Source organism: Mus caroli, unplaced genomic scaffold (assembly GCF_978045245.1).
Source record: "Mus caroli unplaced genomic scaffold, Mus_caroli_1 scaffold_1, whole genome shotgun sequence".
NCBI lineage: Eukaryota > Metazoa > Chordata > Mammalia > Rodentia > Muridae > Mus > Mus caroli.
The window spans coordinates 167,316,154-167,322,554 of record NW_028227256.1 but is presented as its reverse complement, the minus strand read 5'-3'; the positions used below and the strand labels follow the sequence as shown (position 1 = coordinate 167,322,554).

At 40.5% G+C, this 6,401-nt stretch overlaps 2 pseudogenes; both read left to right on the top strand.

The window, feature by feature from the left end:
• The first annotated feature begins 212 nt into the window (after positions 1-212).
• Positions 213-631, top strand: LOC115030841 (E3 ubiquitin-protein ligase RNF125 pseudogene; annotated as a pseudogene).
• A 4,041-nt stretch (positions 632-4,672) lies between these two features.
• LOC110296394 (eukaryotic translation initiation factor 4E pseudogene) lies at positions 4,673-6,073 on the top strand (annotated as a pseudogene).
• Positions 6,074-6,401: the final 328 nt, after the last annotated feature.

The following is a 6,401-nucleotide window of genomic DNA, read 5'->3' as shown; positions in this document are numbered from 1 at the left end:
TTGTTGGTTCCTTGTACTGCTCGCCCTTAATACTTGCATGTAGTTAAAGTGGTATAAGAAGTGGATTGGGAAGATTAAATTTTCCTTCAGTCTCAGGATGAACTGAGGTCATGCTACAATGTTGTCTGTCTTTTTCCTTTTTAGTCCTCACTCCCGGGCTGGAGAACCCATTGACTGATCCGGCTTGGTCAGCAACTGACATAGACAAAAGAATGGAATGGGACCATAAGAACTGTGCTAAGTCCAGGGCTCTGGTTTGCCTCAGTGGCACAAAGGTACACATAAGAACTTGTGAGAAGTAAATGGACAAGTTTGGCCCATTGCAAGAACTTGGTGAAACAACAAGATGTGTATATCCATTTTATCAAAAAGACCTGGGTGAAGACAGCTAGCTGGATGGTTGTATTATCCACCACAGGTCAGAAAGGAGGTTTTTGTTCTGTTAGCTTTACCACTTAATACCTTACAAAAGTCTAAGTACTTTCAATGGCAGTTTCATTGGACATTTGCAAGTCAGCACACATTGCTTTTTATTTCATAGGTCTTGATATAATTGAGGAAGTGCTTAGATGATGAGTTATGAATATTAGATGGCTCACTTCTTGAATATGTAAATCACTCAAACATATAATTTTATGACTAGGAAAGGGACCATTCACTTGTACCATTTAAGATGCTATTAAAGAACTAATGGGAAATTGCCAATGTTCAATGGAGAAAAATGTACTACAGTCTTACATGTGTGTCTGTTATACTGCACTCAAGAACTGCTTTCGCTATGATGGTTTAGATATGCGTTTACACTCTTGAGGTTCTCAGACATGTAACCACACACAATAGACTCCATCAGTCATTAGCAGGTGGAAGAGGCACCGGCTGAGAACGTGGTGAATGAGCTCTGTGTGCACATTGGTGATGCTGTGTATAACGCTACAAATTCACGACTATCACCATGGTTAGGCAAAATAACCCATCTCTGCTCTATGTAAAAGATGGAGAAGGAAAAGAAACGTGAACACTGAAGGAAATCTGAGGGACTGTGGATGGAGGAGGGAAGGAAAGATGTGAGCTCAACAATATCCATTTTAACCAAATTATCGTACATGATGCTACAACAGCCGCTGTGTTTAATGTGAATACTTTGCTGGGCATGGTGGTACATGCCTGAAATCCTATTTCTTGGAAGTTAAGAGTGAGAGAAATTAGGGGTTCAAGGTCAGTCTTGGCTAATGAGACCATAAAAAACACTAAGAAATCGAGATGAGGAGCCATATCAGGGATAATTTTACACTCTTCCTTGAATGCCCAGCTCTTTCTTTGGGAAGGATGATGACGTCACACTGGAGCTGGTGTCTGTCCAGGATTACAGAGCATGGGCATGATCTATATCCGCTGACTTGAAAAACTTTATAAACATATCAAAAATATTTTTATTTTCACTCTTTTTAAATTTCAAAACCACAGTGTGGAAAATATTAAACAATGCCCTATCAGTCTTAAATCTGGCCTTATCTTTTTTTTTTTTTTTTACTAATCCATACAATTTTCTTCTTTCTTTATTTTTTAAAAACTTAGTTTATGAATATCAGTACAATTTACATATTGATAACACTGCAATAAACTGTTTTGGTGTGGTTTTAAACAGAATAGAAGGGGGAAATTTTCCAGGCCCCCAGAACAAAATTTTTTAAATCCCTTTTTTTGTAAATGGGCCATTTGTAATAAATATATTTGGTGCCTGTTATTACACTGATGGCAAAGAGAATTAAAAAGAGAGTCCCAATTTTTTATTAGATATTTACTTTATTTACATTTCAAATGTTGTCCCCTCTCCTGGTTTCCCCTCCAAACCCCCCCTATCCCCTCCCCCTGCTCATAACCTATCCACACCTGCTTTCTGGCCCTGGCATTCCCCTACACTGGGGCATAGAGCCTTCACAGGACCAAGGGCCTCTCCTCCCATTGATGACCAACTAGGCCATCCCCTGCTACATATGCAGCTGGAGCCATGAGTCCCACCATGTGAACTCTTTGGTTGGTGATCTAGTCCCTGGGAACTCTGGGAATACTGGTTAGTTCATATTGTTGTTCCTCCTATAGAAAGGACCCAAGGAGATTCCCAATTTTCAAAGCCACTGGCTCAAAGGAACAACACATGTTGGTTTCGTTGGGGAATTAAAAACTAGTTCGTGAGACTTCACTGAATAGAAAACTGTGTTCACATATATCTGCCATGAAAACAAAATGATGAAGCTGAAGCAAGAATAGACTCAAATATATGTCTTTCAGAGACTTAAGTGCCCCTCACCTGTCCTCAGTCCTCCCTCATCACCCTGTACTTTTCTTCAAGGTTTTTAATGGTCTGTTTCAGGATGCAAGGCTTAGTCCTTGTACTTGTCCCTGTCTTCATTTGTTCCAAAGGGACTTCACACAATCTCACATCTACTGGGGTCCTCTGTATGTGGATGCTCCTCACGCTATGGCTCCAGCTGCTGTGTCTTCTGAGTGGCACTCACTTCATCCCTCAGAAACCACTCTCTCCTGCTGTGTAAGTATGCCCTTTCAGAATGGTGTGAAACAGTTTCCTATGGTCTGTAGAACTCTTCATATTGACTTGTTTTCACTCAGCATACTTTCCCCGAGAGATAGGGTACAGTACGTATCCATGGATATTCACTGGATTCCTACCACTCTTTATTTGAATGTACATCTGTTGAAAGATACTGGAGTTGTTTCCAACTTTTGGCTATTATAAATAAACCTTCAAAGGACATTAATATAGATTTTTTTCATACACATGTGCCTTCATTTTTCTGGAATAGATATCCAGGAATATGACTGCTTACTCATATGTTAAGTTTATATTTAGTTTTCTGAGGAACAGTCTTCGAATCACTTCCTACTGGCTTCACCACTTTACTTACCCATCAGCCCCGTGTGAGAAACCTGCTTATAAACTTCTCTGCCAACAGCTGGCATCCTACATCTTTTCAATGGTGGCCCTTCTCAGTGTGTCTAATGGAACCTCATTGCTTCCTTAATGATGGATAGTGACAAACGCCTTTCCATGTCGCTATCTGCTGCCTACACATGCTTTTCATCAGTTGTCTTTCCATTTCTTTGTCCACTGTCCAGTTGCAGTTTTCTTTGCTTTACTGAGGTCCTTGAATGTTCTATGCGAGTCTTGGCAGATATATTCTTTGAAAATTTATTCTCTGCAGTTGATCTCTCTTTGTTGTCACAGAGGGTCTTGCTAGATTGTCCAAGCTGACCTTGTGACTGTTGTCCTCTTCCCTCAGAATGCTGAGACCATAAACATCTTCATACCTGGATATCTTCTTAATCTTTACAGAGTGCTTTGCAGAGAAAAATTAAAAATCCATTTAACTATGATTGCTCCAAATTCTCAGCTGATTTAATTAGAATTACCTTTCTTTTTCTCCCCATAATTATCATCTTACAGATCACAAATATTCTGATAAACACATACATAGAATGCTGTTCAGGCCACTCTCTGACTTCATTTCATACCATCCAGACACACCTGTCTCTGTCTAATGAACCTGATTTTCTTTTGGTTCTTTTTGTAGACACCAGGAACCAATCTGAAAATCAAATTTAAGGCAATTTATAACAAATTGGGTACTATAAGAATATACTATACACTTTACACCTGAAGAGAATGTTTTCTAAGAGCTTTCTGCTAACAAATTTAAAACAAATGGGTGACTTCAAGACTGGGAATTTTAATTTACATGGGAGCTGTTTAGAAACGTAATTTTCATTGTGATTGAGAAACACCAGACATGGATTTGAATCTTGGATTTATCAAAAAATGTGTCTTTAGCTTTGGATGATCTTCCTGGCCTGTAACATTACTGGAGCCACAGCAAATTTCATAATTTACAATTCTAAGTCATAGTGATGTGACACCCAGTTGCAAACAGGGGTTTTACCAGGCGAGAAATGTGTTGCATGATCCTGATTGGGAGCAGGCAGAGGCAATAATCTGAGTGTCCCAGTCACTCTGGGGAAAGCTCCACTCCCCACCCCCCCACCCCCGCTTTGGTAGCACAATAATAATGAAGACTTCAGATACTTTCTGTTCCTCCTAGAATTTAGTGTTTAAGTGATCCTCTGCGTCTTTGGGTTTTCTGTATAAGAGTGCTCTGAAATTTGGTCTAATCTCAATGCATACTGAAAATGTGTGGTCAGCAATAAGTTAGACAGAATAGCACCATTTTTTTTTTCTTAATGTACATCTGGATTAAGGGACAAGAGGAGGCAGGAGTAAAAAGGAAGAGAGAAGCTGACAAATGCATTCTGCAGATTAGCCAATGGCCAATACACAGCCATACAGTAAAGAAAACTACCACCAGGCCTGGCTTGTAATTAATTGTAATAGCATCTCCGCTCAAAGGAAACTTCACAAAGAGATGTGCATTTCCAGGAGATTTGGAAATCAGTTTCAAAAACGTTTTTCTTCCAACGTGTCATCTTAAGCTTAGGAAACAAAGCGTCTCTGCACATGTATGGAGGGAAGAGACGTGGAAGCGCACAGGCGGGTAGCTGCTGCTGGAGGAGACAGGAATAGAGACAGAAGCTTCTCTCCAGACCAGGAACATGGGTGTGGAGGAACAGGCTTATAAAACCCTGCTGAGGCGTTGGGGAGATGGCCCAGTGGGTAAGAATGTTTACTGTGCTGTGTACTGTGAGTTGAGATTCCACATGCTCCACATAAAAAGAGCAGGCACCTGTAACTCTAGCGTTGTGAGGTGGTGACAGGTGGGGCCTGGAAGCTTCATGCTTAGCCAGCATAACCCAAATGAATTCAGGTTCAGTGAGAGACCCTGTGTAGTCAGTTGGTTGTAGTTTGTTAGTAGTTGTGCTCAAAAAACAAAACAAAACAAAAAAAACAAAACAAAAACAAAAAACAAGAAGAAAGAAATTAGATTAAGCGCTCCCTCTCTCTCTCTCTCTCTGCCTTTCTCCTTTCTCTCTTTTCTAGTGATATGGAGTGAAACTAGGGGGATAAAAGGTGGGGAAAAAGGAACCTATCAGCCAGGCATTGGCGGCGCACGCCTTTAATCTCAGCACTTGGGAGGCAGAGGCAGGCAGATTTCTGAGTTTGGGGCCAGCCTGGTCTACAGAGTGAGTTCCAGGACAGCCAGGGCTACACAGAGAAACCCTATCTTGGAGAAAAAAAAAAAAAAGGAACCCATCAAGTAGCAAACCCTAACCCTGTCTCTAACCCTGTCTCAAGGGAGTAAGTCTTCCTTTGCTTTCACATGAGTCCTTCCACACAGTACAGACTTGCTCACACAACTCACACATATAATCACGCTGATATGTAGAAAAGGTAGTGGCCTAATTGGGTCCAAACATTTAACCAGGTGTGGAGCAGATCAATCTGAGACAGTGAACTGTAAAACGAGAAATCATTTTTACAGGAACAGATAAAAGCAGAATTTAACAGGAGGTTGCTAATGCAGAACACTGTGATAAACATTCTCTACTGAACCACTGGGTACTCTGGTGTTTTAAGGATAATAAAAGCAAAACTCAGCAAGCCAACCTTTGATGGTTCCCTAAGCTTAATACCATTGAAGACTTTTGGGCTCTATACAAACTTATCCAGTTATTTAGTAATTTGATGTCTGGCTCTGACTACTATTGAGCCTTTGTGGGAAGATGAAAAATAAAACTGGAGGTTGATGGGCAATTACATTGAACAAATAGGAGAGACAAAGTGACCTTGACCACTTTTGGATAGAGACGCTGTGGTGCCTAAGTAGAAAATCTCTTGATGACTCAGTGATGATGATGTATGTGGTGCTGTTGTTGACGTGAGAGCTTGAGGGGATGAGACAGTAACATGATCTGCTGAATGTGAGATCAGAGACACCGTCACACACATGACAGGACAGTATACAAATAAAGGGTAGGACTTCCTGCAAAGACAGTGAGTGGTTATCAGTCCCATGCACACTCAGCTACAAAGGGTGGCCTCACCACTAAAACCAGGTTTGTCATTAAGAAGACACCTTCTGAGTATTCTTGCAAGATCAAGTGATACAAGATGCAAGATGCAGGATCAAGGAATGCGATCCATGCAAGAACACATCTAGTCAAACAATCAAAATTGGGATCTGAACCACAGTCTCAGCAAAGCAAAGTGGACTGCATTGCCGTTTGCTTTTATCCAAATGTTGCTAAGACGTAAGAGAAGTTTCATTCAGCTTTGTCTTGTATGTCTGGGCTCTTTTTTTTTTTTTTTTAGTTTTGCTAGAGTTTCCATTATCTTAATTAAATAATTATAGTGTATTTCATTCCCAGAATCCACAAATGTGTTCCTGGTCCACTCTGTAATAGGTGAGTAGAATTCCCATTACACATACATT